We start from the raw sequence: 10,438 nt of genomic DNA on the forward strand, positions 1-10,438 counted from the left end.
TTGTATCATCGTGTCTGCAACAACTCCCCCTTTTCTGTAATAGTTCAGTGTCTTCAGGTCCACTGTCAAGGCATCTCTGGGTTTTTGGAGCTGGAAGATAATGACTGGAAGACAAATGACCAAGTGTGCGAATAGCCCTCGAGCGCAAATGCACCATTAACTCACATCGGATTGTATGAGGATGCAGAAAGAAGGCTATCCAACGCAGAGGAAAATGCAGCAGCCACCTCCTCGAGAGAGGCAGAGCCTAAATGTGAGCTACCAATGTTAATTATCTTTCCATGAAGTTCATCAGGATTAACTCCCAAATCAGAATGATTCCAGAGTCCTTTAATATGGCTCTGTGCATGTTTCTGTTCATGTTCTGATTCATTATATTGTACGGAGTTTTGCAAATCCATGTAAACACTGAACGGCATGGAACTGCTAATCTAACCTTGATGTTCTGAAGATGATTTTCCATAAAGCTGCCTCCTCAAGAGTACTGACTCTATCCTGAAGTACTCTATCAATGTTTTCCTGATAAAATAATGCCAGGGAGACATTTCTAGATAGCTGATCTACATACCGGCCTGTATAGACTTCCTTAATAAGTGTCATGGTGGCAACAGCAAAGCTGGAGATAGTGGCTATCAGTGCTGGAATTCCTAAAATAAGAGAAGCCACAAATCTTCTTGCTCTCTTTAAAGATGAAGTAGCCATATGCAATGCCTCAATTCCAGGATTGCTAAACCAAGACCCAGTGATGCTCACAGGCAGCATAATATAGGGGGGTTGTTTCAACAGTGTAAAGGTGTCCTGACCAGTTTCAGCGGTGTAGTTAGTCAAGACACATCCCTTAGCAGACATGTGACAGATACCTTCATTTCTTTTTTTTTTTTTTTTGTTTGAAATGTAAAATTCCATTTGTTCCTTTATGTAAGATGGAAAATGGGGAAGAAACACAAGCAGTGACTGGTTCTCTTGTCATTTTAGCTCTGTACTGGATGACAGACGCTTTTATAGTAGCTGCAAAAAGATGAAATAAGTTTTCTTGCAATGGCAACTTTTTTTTTCCAATCATGGAGTGAAATATCGGAGTCCCCCATCCTGGGGAGTAACAAGCTCCTACATTTTCAACTGGGAACAGCCATTGAAATGTATAATAGTGCTTTCCTGCCCCCCTCAATTCATGCTTTTGGTTAAATGTGGACTTGAAACTGACCAATCCCAAAGCTGTAAATCAGAATTATTAAAGGGAGTATGCACCACACCATGGGGGAGAAACCTTTTTGGGTCTCCTTCCCCAGATACTAACTTCCAAACATTGTCTTAAAATGAGCATCACTGTAAACCTGAGGTAAATGTAATTTAAGGAGCCATACATCTCTTGGCATATTATAATAACAATCTGGACAATCATAAGGAGGAGAATAGGCTAATAAAGCATGTTCCTTCAGCAGAAAACAGTCTTTTTTTTTTTCTTTTAAAGATGTATTTATTTATTATTATGTATACAGTGCTCTGCCTGCATGTACACCTGCAGTCCAGAAGAGGGCATCAGATCTCATTATAGATGGTTGTGAGCCACCATGTGGTTGCTGGGAATTGAACTCAGGACCTCTGGAAGAGCAGTCAGTGTCCTTAACCACTTCAGCCCCAGAAAACTATCTTGAGTTACTTCTCCAACTGTAAAGCAAATGGGCCATGAGGGAGAAAAGCCCTCAAAAGTTAAATTATTTTCTGACCGCTGAGATAAATAGTTGTTACTCTCTCCAACCAGCAGGTCAACACTGTCAGCAGTGACTTTAATTGTCTCAGTATCCTGTGTAGCCACATGACGTATGGGAAGATCAGGTATATAGGCCCAATAAGGCAAAGAGTGTCCAAATTCCTGAGCATTGGCCACAAGAAGGCAGGAAAAACATACCTCTGCTGCCAAAAGAGCAAGTATGCCCACAAACAAATTCTGTGGGGATGCAGGGAGGTTGTCAGTAGAAACCAGGACCTGGGCTCCACTAGCCAAGGCCTTGAGCTGACCCCATGCAGGACTCAGATCATCACGTGTGGCTGCTGCAACTGGAATAGATTTCTGCTCCTCCCACTTTAACTGAGGAAACGGCATGGCTAATGCATGGTCTGCAAACCCTTCCACTGAGGAGGATGAAGCCATGCTAGCTGTGGAGTGAGGGGGTGTCTTTCTACTTCCGGTCTTTCTTCTCTTTTTCGATGGACGCTCTGAGTTCTGTGACTGGCCGGATGAGGCGGCCTGGGATCCACAATGGCGCGTCAGCATCTGTTGGGAAAACACAGGCATCTCCTCGCCCACTCATTAGTAAGACATCTGGTCCTTTCCATTGTGAAGTTAACAAATCTTTCCACAGAACTTTAGGTTCATTTTCATTTTGTTGTCCCCAATGTCTTTCCATGGCACTTAAGCCATCTCCTCCCTTGTTCAAATAATTTAAAACAAAGATGGAATGTAGGCTCAATTTTCTTAACAAATATATTTTATTACGAACTTATTAGCCGAGAGTACCTCTCTTATAACCCGACTAACCTAAACAATAGGAAATGAAGATTAAAGAATAAAATAATGAAACTGTAAGGATATCAATTCCAAGGAACTATTCTCCTGGCATAATCAGCAAGATTTCTTCTGCTGGAACCTCAGCCAGAGCCCGGAGCAGTTCTCTCTAGGAGTATCTCAAAGTGGAGAGATGAACAACCAAAACTATCCCCAGTTTCCAAAGCTCTGCCTCTTGTTTTTGGCTCACATTTTAAAATATATTTTATTAATTTATTCATATTATATCTAAATTGTTATCCCATCCCTTGTTTTGGCTCACATTTATACCTCCTCTCAGACTTTGTTCAAGGATGTTTTTCAGCTGGTTAATAACCAATCTCCCCTACATTGTGGTTCGACCTTTTTTGTTCAACTTTTTTTTTTTAAAGATTTATTTATTATTATGTATACAGTGTTGTCTGCTTGTAGGCCAGTAGAGGGAATCAGGTTACATTATAGATGGCTGTGAGCCACCATGTGGTTGCTGGGAATTGAACTCAGGATCTTTGGAAGAGCCGGCAGTGCTCTTAACCACTGGGCCATCTCTCCAGCCCTGTGGTTTGACTTCTAAGAGGAAAAACATCATCTGCTCTCTCACAAGTCTTTTTCTCATCCCCTACTTGTGATCTAAACAAAAAATATGCCAATCTCTCCTTCAATGGAATGTGCCAGAATATGAGCTGGGGAATAATAATGCAAATAACCATTTTTAAGACTTTGTTGTTTGGGCTTTAAGAGTCTGACGTGCACACTCCACAGTGGCTTGTCCTTGAGGATCATAAGGAATTCCTGTGGATTACAGGTAGAACAAAACCTTTGCTGGGATAAGCTGGAGCGTTACCTGTTTTTAAATGTTTAGGCATTCCTAAGTGAGAAAAGCAATGGAACAAATGTTGTATAACGTTCTCTAAGGCCCTCCTGTACGGGCAGTGGCCATCAGCACCTGTGACTATGTATCTATACAAACACGTACAAAAGAGTTTCTTCTAAAGGAAGGAGCATGTGTGACATCCATTTGCCACAGATCTCCAGCCCTTAAGCCTCGAGAGTTTACACCTAATTGTTGGGTTGGATATATATCCACCAATGCCTTAAGCCTGGGTAAGAGAAAGAAGGATGGTGTGGCAACGTGATGCAGACCCCTTTACTTCTCCCAGCTGTTTAGGGTCAGTTGGTTTTCTGGGGGGCATTACCACATCTCCGTCAATAGCAAATGTTGCAAGCAGTCTCCTCTGAACCGATCCGCTGAAATGTTTCTCTCATCTATCTCCCAGCTGCCCTGTGGCCCACTGCTTCACACCACAGTACCTGCCAACACCGACCACCGCGCCTGTGCTCTCCAGGTGCTAATTTTTACCACCCTGGAGTCCTAGGCCACGCCCCTCTCTGTGCTGCACCAGGCAGGTTGTTGCCAGCAGGCAAAGACCACGCCCCTCAGAAGGAAATTATCAGCTGTAAACAATCTAAACCCCAAACCAAAATCCCACGGTTGGGATTGAAAGCAAAAACATATTTACATAACATAACTGAGTTTACAAAGAAACCAAAAAAGTTCCGTTACGCTTTCCTGTTTCTTTTTCTTTCTCTTTCCAGAGGAAGGAAAGAAAAACAAACAAACAAACAAACAAACAAACAAAACACACACAAACAAAAAACCAACCAACCAATCAATCAAACAAACAAGAGCCATCCCATGATAATGGCAAAGAAAAAATACAAAATTCACAGTTAAACACAGAAGAAGACAGGAAATGAAGGTGAAGCTGTCATTTCTATGGGATATGGAGGTTTGTCTCTGTCTCTGGAGGTAAGGACGCTTGCGGAGATTTTCAGGTCAAATATGGCAGCTCACAACCACCTCTAAGTATAGCTCCAGGGGATCCAATGCCCATTTCTGACGTCACTGGCCCAGAGACATACATTCAAGTAAATAGGCATACACACAAAATAAACCAAATAAAAAAGAGTAAAGAAGATAAATGCAAAACGCAGCAGCGTCTTCTTCCTCACCAGCTATCACTGGTGGACAGAGATGGACAGATGACGCCTGAAAGCCTGCGTGACAGCAAACAGATGATATGCGGCCTCAGTCACCAGACGGTAGAGGTGGCTCAGTGAGTAAGGCTACTTGTCACCAGGCCTGCCAGCCCGCGTAGATAGCAAGGACCCACATGATAGGAGAACTGATTCCCCAAAAGTTGCCCTTTGACTTCCTCATCCACACTGTCTCACACGCATGCCTGCTCCAGCCACAAGATGACTCACAGACTTATACATTACTCTAGATTCAGAGGCATTCATAAATGAAGGTGGGGGGGAAAAAAGATGCCCTATGAAAACAGTGACCAGAACAGAACAAAATAGCTCTCCTGGCATCGGACAGACTTTATAGCAAAGATGGTCTCTTAAGACAAAGAAGAACACTGGATATTAGTGAAAGACTTGACACAGAAAGAATATATGGCAATTTGAAATGGGTGGGATTTTAACAGCAGACCATCAGAATATTTTGAACAAAAGTCAATCCAGATGAAAGGAGGAGCAGTCAGTCCAAGATTTTTTGCTGGAGGTTTCAGTTTTCCTTCCTTCCTTCCTTCCTTCCTTCCTTCCTTCCTTCCTTCCTTCCTTCCTTCCTCCCCTGCCCCTCCTGGAGACAGGGTTTCTCTGTAGCCATGGCTGCTCTGTAGACCAGGTTGGCTTCGAACTCACAGAGATCCTCCGTGCTCTCCTTTTCTAGTTCCTTTCCTCTCTCTCTCTCTCTCTCTCTCTCTCTCTCTGTCTCTCTCTCTCTCTCTGTGTCTCTCTCTCTCCCTCTCTCTTTCCTGAGTTTTTCTGTGTAGTTGCTGGCTGTCCTGGAACTAGCTCTACAGGCCATGCTGGTCTTAAACTGAGAGAACTATATGCTTCTGCCCCGAGTGCCTGCCTTTACATTTTTTTAAAACTTAGATTTATTCTTTTTGTTTGTTTGTTTGAAACACCTTTTCTCTGTGTAGCCTTGGCTGCCCTGGACTTGCTTTGTAGACCAGACTGGCCTTAAAGTCACACAGCGATCCACCTGCCTCTGCCTCCCAAGTGCTGGGGTTAAAGGCGTGCACCACTACCCCGCGGCTGTAAAAGTAACTTTTATTATTCTGGCTCAGTTGTTGTCTTGGAAGGTCACTGCCTCCTTCCGCTAACCTAGGCCTAGTCCTGGAAGCTTCTAGTATCCATACAATCTAACCTAGGCCTAGATTGTTTTCAGCCTCTGAGACTTACTGCTTAATGAACTCACCCTTGCTTGTTCTTTCTGAGCTCTGGGCTGCCTGGTTTAACTCAGCTGTTCTGGCTCAAACTCCTCTCCCAGCTGACTTTTTTAATCTGGCTTCTCTCTCAGCCCACAATTGCTCTGCTTGGCCTCAAACTAATTCAACAATCTGCTCTAATCTTCTGGCTCATTCCATCTTCACCCGAGTTCTCTTTTTGCAACCCATTTCTCTATTACCATCCTGGCAAAACTGCCTCTGAAGTAACTTCCCTTTCCTCTCTCTTCTCGTGAGAGTTGGGCATCAACTCTTCTCTGATTCATTCCCTTTTCTGACACTCAATTAGGCATCACTTTCAAACATGGGTGCTTCCTTCTACAAACTAAATTTACCTTCATTTGGAATTAAAGACATTGCCAATATATCAAGCATAAATATGAGTTTTAAAGATTATCCATTATATCTTATTTATACCTAAAGAGTATACATCACGTCTCCACCACAGTGTGGTAGTAGTAATAATAGGTGGTGACTTTAGGTGGCAATTAGGGATCCAGAAGGCTTAGCCATCTCCTCCCACCACTCAAGGATACAGTACTCCTTCCAGCTGGAGGAGATAGCAAGGCATCTTGTAAGCTACAAAGAAACGTATAGACCTTCAACAGACATCAAAATTGCAGCCCCTAGGGGCTGGAGAGATGGCTCAGAGGTTAAGAGCACTGACTGCTCTTCCAGAGGTCCTGAGTTCATCTCCCAGCAACCACATGGTGGCTCACAGCCCTCTAAAATGAGGTCTGGGTTCCCTCTTCTGGTGTGCAGGTGTACTTGCAGGTAGAGTATCATAAATCTTTTTTTTTTTTTTTTTTTTTTTTTTTTTAATTGCAGCATCTAGAACCATGATAAGAAACCAGAAGGGGCTGGAGAGATGGCTCAGAGGTTAAGAGCAGTGACTGCTCTTCCAGAGGACCTGGGTTCAATTCCCAGCAACCACATGGTGGCTCACAACTGTCTGTAACTACAAGATCTGACACCCTCACACAGACATACATGCAGACAAAATACCAATGCACATTAAATGAATTAAGCTTTTTAAAAGTTAAAAAGCATTAATTGAACTGAAAGCTAGCAGGAGTGAGGAAATAAGAAATATTTGGGCAGGGCTAACTAAAATAGAAAATATAAATAACAGAAAACCTCCAAGGAACAGAGGCTTGTTATTGGAAAGGTTTAGTGTGGGAAGGAGTAAGCTTTGTCACAGGTGGGAGCAGTCTTGGCGGGCTTTACCCTTGGGGCACCCCATGAATACCTTGTGACAGACTGAGTGGAGCCATCCTGGGTCTGCAATTCAGGAAGCAGACCTGGGAACCCCACCTGGACTATTGTCTTTCTAATGAACCCTCACGTGACTGAGGGAGTTGGGGAAGAGAGAATAACAAAGTCGGCTGCAGGGAGAGCGTGCGGGGGCAGCGGACAAGCTGGTTCAGCACGCAGGCCAGAGAGACACCTAAGGATCCGTCCCATGGAACGGCTACCGGAAGGTTCACTCTTTTGTCCCTTTAACCTTTTTCCTTCTTGTATAAGCTAGTTGGGTTGCATAATAAAGTTTAATTGCTAAGAAACAGAGTCAACAGGTTAGCATGACCCAGTTTCATTAAGATGAGAAAGAAGCCCCAGATTGCTACCAGCAGACATGAAAATGAGTAGCTCCTTATGCCTTCCGGATCAGGGGGCGGGGACTGCGTGGAGTGACCAACCACACGCTGGAGAACTACCTCTGCCGAGCACAATGAAACAGGAACTATAGAGACGCATTATTGGCCAAGTGGTCAAAGCAATAATACCCACACAGAGTCAATTTCCTCATAAGAATAAGTTTCTGAGTAGCTCTGCTTGGCTTTGGGCAGCTAGCTCAGGGGAAACAAGCCTACTGAAGGGTATCGTCAGACCAAGTGGACAAAATTGTCAGTTATGAGTCAGTCGGTCCAGGAGGGGGCAGCATTACCCCATGTGTCATTTTTCCACCCAGCAACAGGAGCAAGGGCTTCGGAATACGGAACACGGACTGTGAGAAGCATGAATAGTCGCTGCTGCCCTTAAGGGTGCTTATTTAATATCTAGGAAAGTCCAGACCCCTTCCGTCAAACGAGGCCTTATAATTTGCCACCTCCCTAGACAAAGAAGAAAGCTAATTGCTCCGAACTGAGCTCAGGACGGCCAACAGCGGCAGCCCCAGGACGTGAAGTCTTTGTATATTTAAACAAAGGGTCTAATTTATCCCAGCCTGACTTCAGACTCATTGTGCGGCTGAAGATGACGTTGAACTTCTGAGCCTCCTGTCGCCACCTCCCTGTGTGCCACGATCACAGAGAGCACTGCCATGGCTGCTTCATCTCGTGTTGGGGGTCAAAGCCAAGGCCCAGGGCATGCTAGGCCAGCCCTCTGCCTGCTGAGCTCCGCGCCCAGCCACAATCTTCTTTAAACAAGCTGTTGCTGTTACTGTCCCCATTGTGACAGGCCAGAAAAATCAAGGTTTAGAGGGGGCGACTATGATATGGCTAGCAGGGGGCAGAACTAGGTGAATCTGTGCCCTGGCCCCACACCTGCTCATGGGGCCAATTGTGGTGGTGGGCCGAAACATGTGGGACAGCGTTCCCTAGGGAATGCCTAGGAGTGCAGATTTGGGACACCTGCAGCTCTCGGGAATTGTTTCTTACTGTGGATAGAGCCAGTTATCTGGGCTGGAGAAGTCGTCAGGTGATTCCAGTTGTGGGAATGCTGGGAAGCCAGCGTGAGTGTTCTCACCGGCCTCACGCTCCACTGTAGCTCTCAAGGTAAAACACACGGCATACGGGGCTAGCCTGTTCGCTGAGGGGAGGACGCCCACAAAGCGCATACACTTACCTGCTCCTTGAGATGCCTGTGTGTACAGGGAACCGAAGAAGCCCCGAGGCAGGGAAACCCTGACTGAACGTGTGTTTTGACGCTGCATATGATAATGGTTCAAGAGTATAGTTTTAGGGCCGGGCGTGGTGGCGCGCGCCTTTAATCCCAGCACTGCAGAGGCAGAGGCAGGGGGATTGCTGTGAGTTCGAGGCCAGCCTGGTCTACTAAGCAAGTCCAGGACAGCCAAGACTACACAGAGAAACCTTGTTTCGAAAAACCAAAAAAAAAAAAAAGGTATAATTTCAGATTAGATGGAGAGGAAAGAAGGTCAGGAATTCAAGGTCATCCATGACTGCACAGTAAGTTTGAGGCCAGCCTGGGCAACAAGAAACTCTGTCTCAGAAAAAAAAAAAAAAATCGGACAAAAGAAGTGCCTAGGTCAGTGTGGTGTGGTTTGAAGAGAGAAGCCCTCACAGGCTCACGTGTTTGGATGCCTGGTCCCCAGTTGGTGATCCTGTTTGGGAAGGATTAGGGGGTGTGGCCTTGTTGAAGGAGATATGTCTGTCACTGGAAGTGGGCTTTGAAGTTTCCTGGTTAGTTTTCTCTGCCTCCTACTTGTGGACCAGGATGTAAGCCTGTTTCCATGCTCCCCTCCCCAACAACCCCCCCACGCCCACCCTCTCCCTGCCCCAACATTTTGGTCATGGTCCAAACTCTCTGAAACTATAAGCAAGCCCTCAATACGTTCTTTCTTCTATAAGTTGCCTTGGTTGTGGTGCCTTATAATAATAGAAATATAGTAATATAGTAATCTATATAGTAATAGAAATGAATGTTTGGGTTATGCATGACAATGAGCCCAGTTTTGTTTAAACATTTATCGTGTGGTGTGGCTTCTCTCATACCCACTTTGTGTCTTGAAAGTTAAGCCCAGGCTTGGTGAAAGGTGTCTTTACCTGCTGGGCCATCTTATTCATGGATTTTTGTTTTGTTTTGCCTTAAAAAACAAAAACTCAGGATCTCACTATATATCCCTAGTTGGCTTAGAACTCACCTATATTAAGCAGACTGGCCATGAACTCACAGAGATTTCCCCCTGGGTCTGCCTCCCTAGTGTTGGGTTTAAAAGCGCATTCCACCATGTTAGTTTTGTTTTTCTGAGACACAATTTCTATGTGTAGCCTTGGCTGTCCTGGAATCATTCTGTAGACTAGGCTGGCCTCCAATTTATAGAAATCTGCCTGCCTCTGCCTCTGCTGAGATTAAACCTGTTTCCCCACTACTGCCTGGCAATGTTTTTTGTTTGTTTTTCCAACAAGGTTTCTCTATAATGTTAACAGGCTGTCCTAGAACTTGTTTTGTAGACCAGGCTGGCCTCAAACTCACAGAGATCTGCCTGCCTCTACCTCCCAAGTGCTGGGATTAAAAGCTTGCACAACTATGCCTGGTGCTATTCCTTTTTATACTATTTTTAATAAAGCAATAAAGTTACAATGGGTTTTACTTTACTCACCTTCACTTTATTGGACCATTTAAAATAGTAGCAATTAAACTGTTACTATGATATCTTCAGGCAATAAAAAGTAAATATTTGGTCTTTACCTTGGTTTCCTGGCTCAGAACTTGCTGTTTGAGTTTGAATTTCCTGAGCTGATAGTCTTTGGTTGATTGTGAAAAGCCTTTTTTAACTGTACCTGCACCTGTGATCTTGTGACTCACAGAGACTCTGAGGCAGCCTCGGATGGGGCCTGATGGCCAGGCTTTG

The sequence above is a fragment of the Acomys russatus genome, chromosome 26 (genome assembly GCF_903995435.1).
Source record: "Acomys russatus chromosome 26, mAcoRus1.1, whole genome shotgun sequence".
Classification (NCBI taxonomy): domain Eukaryota; kingdom Metazoa; phylum Chordata; class Mammalia; order Rodentia; family Muridae; genus Acomys; species Acomys russatus.